Source organism: Pelodiscus sinensis, chromosome 1 (assembly GCF_049634645.1).
Source record: "Pelodiscus sinensis isolate JC-2024 chromosome 1, ASM4963464v1, whole genome shotgun sequence".
Classification (NCBI taxonomy): Eukaryota; Metazoa; Chordata; order Testudines; family Trionychidae; genus Pelodiscus; species Pelodiscus sinensis.
The window spans coordinates 226283115-226295661 of record NC_134711.1 but is presented as its reverse complement, the minus strand read 5'-3'; the positions used below and the strand labels follow the sequence as shown (position 1 = coordinate 226295661).

The window sequence follows — 12547 nt, the reverse complement described above, 5'->3', positions numbered from 1 at the left end:
GAGTATGCCAACCTGAACTGCAATCCCAACTCTGATTACCCTTAGCCACAAAAATGAAGTGGGTGGATTTCCAAAAATGCTCTGCACCCAGTAGCTGCGATTTGAAATCATGGGAATTGATAGGTGACCAGTCCCCTATGTAGGTATCTAGTGGGGAGTTGTTGATTGTTGAGCTCTTTTGAATATATAGTCATTGTAGTGGGGTACCCCTCCCTCTTTGTTATGGGGTACTCCCCCTTCCCAACACACACGGGGTCGTTAGTTCAAACCCCTCCTCACGGTCGCCTATGTGCGTCCCAACTAATCAGGTCATTAACTTGCCGGGTCTCCCCGAAACGTCGGCTGCACGGTTTCCTCCTGGTGGGGAGAGGGGGATCTGGGCCCGCCCCCTCTCATGGACCCCAGCCCAGGGCCCTAAGGACTCAGACGGAACCTTCGTCCGGTCCGGCTGACAGGGCCGTAGCCGCAACTCGTCAGCCCGCAGGCTCCCTTCACCCGCCCTGGGCTGCTTCCTCTCCCCACTCCGGTTCACTCTGCTGAGAAAGGCTTACCCCTTCGGCTTCAGGCCCCTCCACCTAACGGCCCCGGGGAGGGAGGCCATTCGCGGCCTGCTTCCCCCTCCTTCCCTGCCGGCGGCGTTTAAATCCCCCGGATCTGCTCCGCCGCCGTGGGCCCACCCAGCGTGGTGTGGTGACGTCTCCCGTCGGCGGCCGGAGTAGCGCGATGGCGCCATCCGCCTGGCCGCCTCCCTGGGATCCTCCGGCATTTCTAGCCGGAAGGCCGCTGCCACCGAACAGCTGACACAGCGGAACCGCCGCATACGCGGTCGGGCGGGTCATCTCAGTGTGGGGCGCCCCTGCCCCGTCACACACCTTCCCCTTTAAGGGTCCCTTTATCCCTGGGTCCGAGTCTCCTTCGGGGCCGTCTTTTCGGGAGAAGAAGTCTGCATTCGTGAGCCGGGCTCCAGCGCAGTGCACCACGTCGAACGCGTACGGCTGCAAAGACAAATACCAGCGCATAATCCTGGTGTTAGAGTCTTTCATACTTTCTAGCCACCGCAATGGGGCATGGTCTGTCATTACCGTAAATCGGTTGCCCCACAAATAATATCGGAGCATTTCTATAGTCCATTTTACTGCCAGGGCTTCTTTCTCTATGGTTGAGTATTTACACTCGCGAGGGAACAGTTTGCGGCTTATGTACATTACCGGATGCTCTGTTTCTCCCCGTCCTTGGGACAAGACCGCCCCCAGCCCGTCCTCTGACGCATCTGTTTGGACGATAAATGGCTTATCAAAGTCTGGCTGTGTCAGGACCGGGGCTCCGGTCAAACAACCTTTCAGCGCTCGGAATGCGGTTTCACAAGCGTCCATCCACAGCACCTTAGTAGGGCGGGCTTTCTGGGTTAAGTCCGTTAGTGGGGCTGCTAGTGATGCGAAATAGGGTACGAATCGTCTATAATAACTGGCTAGCCCCAAGAATTGCCGTACCTGTTTCTTAGTTTTCGGGGGTGGATAATTTCGGAGTGTCTCTACTTTATCGACGAGAGGCCTTACCTGCCCTTGTCCTACGGTGTAACCGAGGTAGGTCACTTCTCGTTCTCCGAACCGGCACTTATTGGGGTTCGCCGTAAGGCCTGCCTCCTTCAAGGTTTTCAGGACGGCCCGGAGCCTTTCCCAGGTTTTGCTGTATACCACAATGTCGTCGATATATGCGGCGGTGTACGAACGGTGGTCTTTTAGCACATTATCTACTAGCCGCTGGAATGTGGCTGCCACCCCATGTAAGCCGAATGGCATACGTACGAATTGATAAAATCCGAAGGGTGTCGAGAAGGCTGTTTTTTCTTTTGCCGCCGCAGTGAGGGGAATTTGCCAATATCCTTTGCTGAGGTCTATTGTGGACAGATATCGGGCGTGGCCCAAGCGGTCCAATAATTCATCGACCCGTGGCATCGGATAAGCGTCGAACCATGAGATACTGTTAATCTTCCGAAAGTCGATGCAAAATCATACTGAGCCATCGGATTTCGGGACTAACACGATGGGGCTCCGCCAGGTGCTGCGGGACTCCTCGATCACTCCCCACTGGAGCATCTTCTGGATCTCCTCTCGTACTGTCCCCCAGACCTTCCTCGGCAGGGGCCGAATCGGATCTCTTATCGTTTTTCCGGGTTCCGTATCTATATGGTGGTGGGTGTGGGTTGTACATCCTGGCTGGTCAGTCAACACTTCTTGGTAGGCCCTGAGCAGCTGCTCTAGGTCCTTCTCCTGGTTAGGGGTCAATTCCTGGCCTACCTTAGGCTTTGGGGCCGTGGCGGAGGTCCTCCCCTCAGGGCCCAAGTCCACGTCGGCCTCGAGGCTGTCCCCGATCAGCCCCTCTTGACTCCTCCAGGCTTTTAAGAGGTTGACATGATAAATTCTCGTCTCCCTCCGTGGCCCAGCCAGGCGTACTTCGTAGTCGACGTCGCCCACCCATCAAACCACCTCAAAGGGTCCTTGCCACTTCGCCAACAGCTTCAAGTCCTGTGTGGGTAACAGAAGCAAAACCCGATCTCCGGGTTCGAAGGTTCTTAAGCGGGCCCTGGCATTGTAATGGGCGATCTGTTGGGCCTGGGCCTCCTGTTGGTGCAGTTGGGCAAAATCCCCCAAGGTTTTTAACTTCTGCCGGAGTTCTAAGATATAGGGTATTGATCCCCTCACTCTTGTCTCCTGGGTCTCCCAGTCCTCCCGCACGATGTCGAGGATTCCCTGGGGGTGTCTCCCATACAGGAGCTCGAAGGGCGAGAACCCAGTGGAAGCCTGGGGGACTTCCCTTACTGCAAACATCAGGGCTGGCAACAGCCAGTCCCAGGCTCGGGGGTCTCACTCGGCGAATTTCCTCAGCATACTTTTTAAGGTTCTATTAAAACGCTCGACCAACCCGTCCGTCTGGGGATGGTAGGCGGACGTCCGTAGGGTATGGATTTGCAATAGCCGGCATAGCTCTGCCAGGAGGCGGGACATAAAATTTGTTCCCTGGTCCGTGAGTATCTCCTTAGGGATCCCCACTCGGGCAAAGATCTTCACCAACTCAGCCGCTAATACTTGGGCAGTCGCCGTTCTCAAAGGGATCGCCTCCGGGTACCGAGTGGCATAGTCCATGATCACCAAAATATATTGGCACCCGGAGATTGTCTTTTCTAGGGGGCCGACTATATCCATGGCCACCCGCTCGAAGGGAATGCCTATAATTGGTAGGGGCACCAGCAGTGCCTTTGGGACCCCCCCTCGGGCTCACCTGTTGGCATTCAGGGCAGGATAGACAAAAATCCTTGACCTCCTGGTACACGCCTGGCCAATAAAACTGTTGGAGAATCCTACGCACAGTTTTTTCGTAGCCCATGTGCCTAGACCATGGGTTCGCATGGGCCAGCCCCATCAGTGGGTGGCGGTACCGCGTCGGGACTAGCAATTGTCTAAGGGTCCCATATTCCTCCACCCCCTGCGTCACCCGGTACACCCGGTCTCAGCATACCTCAAAACAAGGGCCTTGCTGCCGGGTGGTGTCTCCTTCTCGGGGCTCGCCAGCCTCCTCCCAGGCATGTTGCAGAGTAGGATCCTCCCTCTGATGCTGGAGGAAGTCGCCGCCCCAGAGGTCATGTTCGTCGAGCGGCGGGTCCTCCCTGTCCCGGGGGTTCTCGGCCCCCCTTTTTCCGTCCTCGGTGTTGGTGGGGTGGTCTCCCTCCTCCCCCAACAGACCTTCAGGGCTCCTTGCCCGTGGCGGCCGGCTCCACTCGGCCACCACACGACCGAACCCTTCCCAGTCGCGCCCCAGGAGGGTGGGATAAACCAGCTTCGGGGCTACCACCACAAAGACCCAACTCTCATGGGCCCCATCCACTATCTGCGCCCATGCTGTTGCATATGGGTGCACATCGGCGTGGACGCATTGGACCATCACCAGGGGTCCTCGAGGTCCCTGGGTCCCTATCACGTCTTCCCGGATGATGGTTTGGCTGCACCCAGAGTCTATTAGGGCCTCCACCAGCTGGCCATCGATCCGCACCTGCTTCATGATCCGGGCCGTCCCTCTTCCCTCCTGCGTGGAGCCTCCGGTCAAGGCCTGAGTGTGGGGGCAATTCATATAGGGGTACTCCCGTTGGACCTGCCCTTCCTCTCCGCAGCGAGAGCCGACCCCCTCGGGTGGGGCAGCCTCTCCCGTGGCCTCCTCCCTTGGGACCAACTGCGGAGGTTGTCTAGGCGGGGGTTGCCCTCCGGGCGTCACCCAGGCCGGAGCCAGCCACCGCGTTTTTGTCCCTCTGGCCCGCCGTACCGGGGTCTCCTCGGGGTGGCCCCGGGGCTGGGCATTCAAAATCTGCTCCCTCCACCGGACCTGATGTGCCTCGAATCACTCTGTCAGGTCTTGAACCAGCCGCTTCTGCTGCTCGAGGTGCTGGGTAAACAGCTGTTGCAGGAGCACGGTCTGCTATTGTTGATATGCGCGCTGACTCTCCCTCAGCCAATCCAACACCTTCACGGATTCCATCACGCCACCCTGGTGCCTTACTGGAAGTTAGGGGGTTAAAAAATCCCCCCCCCTTCGTCCCCTATGTCCAGGGGCTCTTGTACCCACATTCTCCACCACGTGTAGTGGGGTACCCCTCCCTCTTTGTTACGGGGTACTCCCCCTTCCCAACACCCACGGGGTCGTTAGTTCAAACCCCTCCTCACGGTCGCCTATGTGCGTCCCAACTAATCAGGTCATTAACTTGCCGGGTCTCCCTGAAACGTCAGCTGCGCGGTTTCCTCCTGGTGGGGAGAGGGGGGTCCGGGCCCGCCCCCTCTCATGGACCCCAGCCCAGGGCCCTAAGGACTCAGACGGAACCTTCATCCGTTCCGGCTGACGGGGCTGTAGCCGCAACTCATCAGCCCGCAGGCTCCCTTCGCCCGCCCTGGGCTGCTTCCTCTCCCCACTCCGGTTCACCCTGCTGAGAAAGGCTTACCCCTTCGGCTTCAGGCCCCTCCACCTAACGGCCCTGGGGAGGGAGGCCATTCGCGGCCTGCTTCCCCCTCCTTCCCTGCCGGCGGCGTTTAAATCCCCCGGATCTGCTCCACCGCCATGGCCCCACCCGGCGTGGTGTGGTGACGTCTCCCGTCGGCGGCCGGAGTAGCGTGATGGCGTCATCCACCTGGCCGCCTCCCTGGGATCCTCCGGCATTTCTAGCCAGAAGGCCGCCGACGCCGAACCGCTGACACAGCGGTTGGCGGGGCGTGCAAGGGCCATATGGGCGGCTGTTCGCAGCGTGCCCCACTCGGGGCTCCCGGCCTGACCCTCGAGAACCGCCGCGTACGCGGTTGAGCGGGTCATCTCAGTACAGGGCGCCCCTGCCCTGTCACAGTCATAAATTAATTGTGTGAAGGAAACACTCATTTGTTTGAATGGAGCTTTGCAGAGAAGCTAGTTCCCAGTTACAGCTGAATTTGTCTGAGGAGCTCCTTTTGTGGTATAGCACCCTGACTAAAAGTAGGTTAACAGCCAGGCCCAGCTGGACTAGCCTGAATTCAGTATTGTAGGGAAACTGAGGCAGTCCATAGTATTTTGCTAAAAACCCCTACTCAATCCTAAATTTGAGACAGGTCTGTAACTTAACAGCACGGACAGTTACCCTGATTAGAGGAACCTTGGGAAGGCACAGCTGCCCTGGCAACCACATTCCAAGGGGCCACACTAACTGATACCAACACAACCTTGCTAATATGTTTTGCTTTAATCCTAGATAATGGGCCCATAAACTCATGGATCACATCAGCACGAGGGGTCAGTAACCGCTTCACAGACCCATCATAATTTAACTAGACAAAAGTTGCCATTTCATTGTCTGTTTGTTGATGTTGGCTTATTTAGCTTGTTAAGGAAACTATTTGTATTAAAGATAAGGAGTTTATTTGGTGATGGGCGGAGATGCTACTAATCTTTGTAGTTGATTGGCTTATATGCTCATTTTTGTCTTGTCACCAGACCCTATCAAATTGCTTCTCCTCCATCCATCTGCTGCCTATATAATCTATTGTAATGCTTAACCAGCGTTCATCAGGTTAACCTCTGATTGGCACTCCACCAGCTGTGTGTAATAAATCCTCTGGCTTGTTTTCACCGGCATCCAGAGTGTCCAGATTTATGCCCTACAGTATAGAAAGTGTAGTACCTGTAAGTAAATATTACCCCTCTTAGTCCTTTATTTTCTGTATATTTTGTTAATTTTCTAAAAAATAGCAAATATATAAACAGAAAGTATGTTGAATTCTAAGGCCCAACACACTGGTCCTTAACGGATAAGTAACCTTAACCAGGAATTTTGTGTGTTAAACTGTATTTTACAATCTCGTGTCCATAACACTCCCGATAGTCTGGGAAACCTTTCCCTTTATATACATATGTAAGCATATATAAACCTGGGGAACTGATACAGGATAATTGTCACACTAGATAAAGATTATGAGGAAAGAAGGACCCACCAAAATTTGTTGTTAGCCTTGCTGTAAATGATCTTGCCTTCGCGTATAAATCAGATAAACAGAGAATGAATAGAAATGACATCAAACCATGCTGCTTTTGGCAAATAGGTTTTTCTGTTTGGAAACCCACTATAATTGGCACTGATCTGGGAACTTAGTTGGGGAATAAAATCTGCCAGTCAATCCAGCTACAGAGAAGGAGAGTCACAGATCCAGCTCTTGGACTGACAGTAAAGGGTGGTAATGTATCTATTATTTCTGTGTAATGCTATACTAATCTCTGGTTGATAATCTTTGATTAAATCTTTCCAAATGAGTCTGTTATGCAACACTGTTGAGTCATAATTAACTCAGACACGTAAAAAAAATGATGATGGCTGATTGGGATGTCCATATGAGGGCACTGGGAAGGCAGGCATGGCAGAGGCAGCATATTAAGACCAGGACGGAGACCGAGGGTCATAGAGGGAGTGTCTTTTCACAGAGAGAGAGACAGTGCTTGCTCAGTAGGTGTATCTGAAACTTCAATAGGCTGTGTACAGTTTTGCTGCTCTTTCCATCTCTGTTCAACATCAACATGACTTGTGTCATGACCTGGGTCTCCGAGGCCCATTTTTTTCCCTTCTACAAACTGCCATCATTCAAAGGGACAGCAGCATGGGAAAAAATAAAACTGAAAGCAAAATCTACACATAATAATTAATCACCATAATTAATCATAATAGGGCAAAGTCTAGGATTTGTTTACTGTGCAAAATGTCATTTTAATTACTTAATTAAAACTGAAAATAGACTATTTAGTTACATTTTTGGTTTTAGTATTTTAAATCTTCAGCAGCAGTTTATGTATTTTGATACTTCTGAATGGAAATGAACACACTTAATAATGAAGGGGTTTCACCACAGTGCCTTTGAAGAATACTTTTAATTAACATGAGATCATTTTGTTAAGAGATATCATGCAACATGCTGATAATATACACTAGGCTATCTGCCAAGGTATGGAAAAGACAGCAGGGAAAGAATAACAGTCCCAATTTAATGCATAATTAAATTAACCTTCTAAACACAATCATTTCACTTTTGAGAATTTAAAATCCAAGATCTTTTAATAATGATAATCAAATGGCATTTCCGTACAATTCAGACCCATGATATGTTTCCTCGTGCAATTTAGGAAAGATCTCAAGTTCCAACATAAAGGCAAAAGACCTTTCTACCAACAGCCACTGTTTACACTATACACAGTCAGTACACGTCATATTTAAATTCAGATGGATTTCTCTCTCAGATTATGGTTGTTATTTTCTGTGTTACAGTGTCAATGATGCTGTGAGTATAAATCAAACCAAGCTCATTTCTCCAGTAGAATGTCCATTCGTGAAATGAAAGATATGCTAGGCACTGGTTCTCTAGAGAGCTGAGTTGGCAGCTCTGGCAAAGAATTTCCATTTTTAAATGATAGCATCTGCTAAAAAGGATTCACTGCTCCCAAATAAGTCAGGTCCTCAGGCTCCCTGTACAATGCCCAGGAAGAGTTCTGCATGTAGGAATGGTATTCATAAGGGCCAGGAAAGCAGAGCAGGGAGCCACCTATGCTAGCCAATCAGAAATGCTGAGCACAGGCCTGAAACTTAAGCCCTGTCCCTCAAAGGCTATGTCTAGACTGCAGGCTTCTTTCGAAAGAGGCTCTTTCGAAAGCATCTTTCGAAAGAGCCTCTTTCGAAAGATCGCGTCTAGACTGCAGGCGGATCTTTCGAAAGAGAAATCCGCTTTTTCGAAAGAGAGCACCCAGCGAGTCTGGATGCTCTCTTTCGAAGACGGCCTCTTTACATTGAAGAACGCCTTCTTTCAAAAGAGGAACTTTCGAAAGAAGGCGTTCTTCCTCGTAAATTGAGGTTTACCGCCATCGAAAGAAAAGCCGCGTTCTTTCGAAATAATTTCGAAAGAACGCGGCTTGAGTCTGGACACAGGGGAAGTTCTTTCGAAAAAAGGCTACTTTTTTCGAAAGAACCCCTGAGTCTGGACAAAGTGAACTAGATACCTAAATCCCAGCTGGACAGAGGTGCCACTTGGAATTCACAGCTGTGAACCGGCTTCTGAAGTTAGATGCTTAAGTCAATTTAGTGCTTTCTGGGAGGAGAAAACATTATTTTATTTTTTTTGAGAACACTATTGTTTCTTCAGTTTCCTGAATTTTTTACAGAAATATCCCACATGACTTCAAGATCCATGATTTCTGTTCTCATTCTGAACAATTGGACTTGTGAATTTGTCTAGTTCTTTTTCAACTACTTTAACATATCACAGTCATATTCTGCCTGCAGACAAAGCAGATGAATAAAACTGCAGTCAGCATCTCCAGTTTAGGATATATTTTCAGCTTGTTCAGTATAGGAAGTCTTTGGGTAGCAAGATGTGAATCCTACTTAGTATTTTCACTAGGATCTTCCTATTTTCTTCTTTCTTTTGGAGAGTATTGAAAAGATAGCATGTTGCCTACGTTCTCTGTGCTCTTTTGAAGAATATCAACAGCTTTGTGAGAACACAAAGATGCTTGGTACAATTCAAATTTTTCTGAAACCTTTTTCCAATTAGATTGTGTGAAAGCTTCTGCTGAGGATTTAGACAAAAGTAGTTTGCACCTAAAAGCTGCACAACAGGAAAAATAAAGTGTGCTGTCATTAGTTACAGAATGAAGGAGCCATTGAAAATCATCAAACCAGAAATAACCACCTGGCTTACCAAAGTAACATGCAGGGAAAGACTTAAAATGCTGGCCTATGAGGTATCTCAGAGTATGTCTACACTACAGAGTTGAGTAGGAAACTTGCACGCTGCAAATGCGTTCTTCCGCAAGAAAATTGAAAGAACAGAGGGGTTTTTTTGGCATTGGTAATCCACATTCTATGAGGAAGAAGTCTTTTTGCGAAAGAGCTCTTTTGCAAAAAGGCGTGTGTGGACGGGGAAGAGGGAGTTATTTCAGAAGAAGAGGAAAGAGGAAAAAGTGATGGCCATTCCATCCGTAGCAATCACAGTTTACATGTGAGAGAGTGTCCATTCAGTCTGGATGCTCTCTTTCAAAAGAGTAGATCACTTTTTTGATGCATTTTTGCATTGTGGACACTCTCTTTTGAAAGAAGTTTTTTCGGAAGATCTCTTCCAAAAAAAAGCTTCTTCCGAAAGAAGCCTGCAGTCTAGACGTAGCCTCAGACATGCTAGCAATATGAAGCAACTGGCATTGGGTTCCTGTTGCAGGTGATGGTGGACACAATCCATTATCACAATATGCAAAAGTTGATTCACTTGCTGCTGGAAGTGTAGGTTCCTCCTTTCTTAAAAATCAGCTATGTTTAAACTATTTCATTTTAGTGTTTTGAAAACATACTCTTTGGTTTTGTGCATCACTGCTTACTTAGATATGGCATGGGATTATGAAGTGAGTGCATTACTTTTGGCAAACACATGCATTTAGCCAGCTTCTAGTGGTTTTTTGTGGTCTCTGCAGTCTTTCTTTCTACAACAAAGAAAGGGAGCAGCATACTCCTGGGCTGTGTCTGCATTGGCACCCCTTTCCGGAAAAGGGATGCTAATGAGACCAGTCGGAATTGCATATGCCGCGGGGGATTTAAATATCCCCCATGGCATTTGCATGAACATGGCTGCCGCTTTTTTGCATCTCGGGGTTTTGCCAGAGAAAAGCGCCAGTCTAGACAAGATCTTGTGGAAAATAAGCCCTTTTCCGGAAGATCCCTTATTCCTACTTTCAAGGGGAATAAGAGAATAAGGGATCTTCTGGAAAAGGGCTTATTTTCTGCAAGATCCCATCTAGACTGGTGCTTTTCTCCAGCAAAACCCCGAGCCAGAAAAAAGCGGCAGCCACGTTCATGCAAATGCCGCGGGGGATATTTAAATTCCCCGTGGCATTTGCACTTCCGACTGGTCTCATTAGCATCCCTTTTCCGGAAAGGGGTGCCAATGTAGACACAGCCCTGATGTTCTGATTACATTGGAAAACTACTGTTTTGATCTTATGCAAAATTGCTAACTTTCTCTCTCACCCACAGACTACGTCAAGGAAAAATGACAACTGGAGGCCCTTTGGCCCCCAACATTATTGAACAGAGCTCAGAGGCTACAAAAGTCCATAAAGGAGAAGTAAAGATATAAGCATTTTTTTTTTTTGACGTTCACCTTTAAAGTAGATGTTTTTAACCTCCACGTGTTCCTTTGAGATTTAATATAATAGTTATGTATAAATCAACTGTCCTTTACAGGCCATCATCTTAAAACATAGGCCTCTTACATGCCTCACATGTCTCTATAGCTTTATGTACCATATGACAGGTCCACAATTATCATTCTTGCAAACTATTATTTAAAAAGCTCCAGCTTGCTCCCAAAGCCATTAAAGAGTATGAATTATAGGACTAGCAGCAACAACATGCAGGAATGTGTTTCTAACAGTGCGCAGACAATTATGAACCATACCTACTTTCCAAGGAAACGCTTATCTAGTCCACTTCATTCCAATGATTTGTCTGCTTTTTATTTTCTCACATTATTTAGGAAAAAATTGACACTGCTTTTCCAGCAGACTTTACATATTAATTATGCATTGAATCATAGAATCATAGAATACAAGCCCTGGAAGGGACCTCGAGAGGTCATCAAGGGCAGGACCAAGCACAGTCTATATCACACCTGATGGATATCTGTATAATCTGCTCTTAAATATCTCCAGTGATGGAGATTCCACAAACACCCTATGCAATTTACTCCAGTGTTTAATCACCCTGACAGTTCTGAAGTTTTTCCTAGGGATCGATCTAGGGAGGCTAATGAGGGTGACCGGAATTGCAAATCAAGCCTAGGATTTAAATATCCTGCGCTTGATTTGCATGTTCCCAGCCCGGTCGCCATTTTAGAAATTGACTAGCCTGAAGTAACTGCCCGTGTCTACACGCAGCAGTGAAACGGGATTCCGGAATAAAGCCCTAAATCGAATTAAGTGGTATTCCTTGTGGAATGAGGTTTACCACCTAATTCGATGTAGGGGCTTTATTTCGGAATCCTGTTTCACTGCCGCGTGTAGTTACTTCAGGCTACTAAAATGGCGACCAGTCGGGAACATGCAAATCAAGCACAGGATATTTAAATCCTGGGCTTGATTTGCAATTCTGGTCACCCTCATTAGCCTCCCTAGATCGATCTAGGGGCTAGTGTAGACGTACCCCTAATGTCCAACCTAAACCTCCCTCTCTGCAGTTTAAGCCCCTTGTTTCTTGTCTTATCATAAGATGTCCAGGAGAACAATCCCTCCCTCCCCCCCCATGACACCCTTTTAGATACCTGAAACAGCTATTATGTCCCCTCTCAGTCTTCTCTTTTCCAAATTAAACAAGCCCAATTCTTTCAGCCTTGCCTCATAGCTCATATTTTCTAGACCTTTAATCTTTCTTGTGGCTCTTCTCTGGACTTTCTCCAATTTCTCCACATCTTTCTTGAAATGTGGTGCTCAGAACTGGACACAGTACTCAGAGCACAGAGTAGAGAGGAAGAATGACTTCTTCTATCTTGCACACAACACTCCTGTTAATGCATCCCTTTTAATGCATCCTAGAATCATGTTTGCTTTTTTTGCAACAGTGTCACATTGTTGACTCATATTTAGCTTGTGGTCCACTACGACCTCTAGATCCCTTTCATCAGTACTTCTTCCTAGACAGAGACTTCCCATTCTGTATGTGTGAAACAGATTGTTCCTTCCTAAGTGGAGTACTTTGCATTTGTCCTCATTAAATTTCATCCTATTTACCTTGGACCATTTCTTCAGTTTGTCCAGATCATTTTGAATTATGAACCTATCCTCCAATGCAGTTGCAACCCCTGCCAGCTTGGTATCATCTGCAAACTTAATAAGCACATTCTCTATGCCATCATCTAAATCATGAAGATATTGAACAGAACCGGTCCCACAACCGACCCCTGTAGAACCCCACTTGTTATGCCCTTCCAGCATGACTGTGAAACATTAATAACTACTCTCT

At 48.3% G+C, this 12547-nt stretch overlaps 1 long non-coding RNA gene across 2 annotated transcripts in view; it reads right to left on the bottom strand.

Annotated features, from left to right (window-relative positions):
* Nucleotides 1-5092, bottom strand: part of LOC142827034 (uncharacterized) — a 42014-nt gene extending 36922 nt beyond the window's left edge. Inside the window, exon 1 of one of the 2 annotated variants that reach the window (XR_012901400.1) lies at nucleotides 4985-5092. This is a non-coding gene — a long non-coding RNA (uncharacterized LOC142827034). Of the gene's footprint in view, nucleotides 1-551; nucleotides 804-4984 lie in introns of those variants that run through there. The other variant, XR_012901402.1, reaches the window with a different exon arrangement.
* Nucleotides 5093-12547: the final 7455 nt, after the last annotated feature.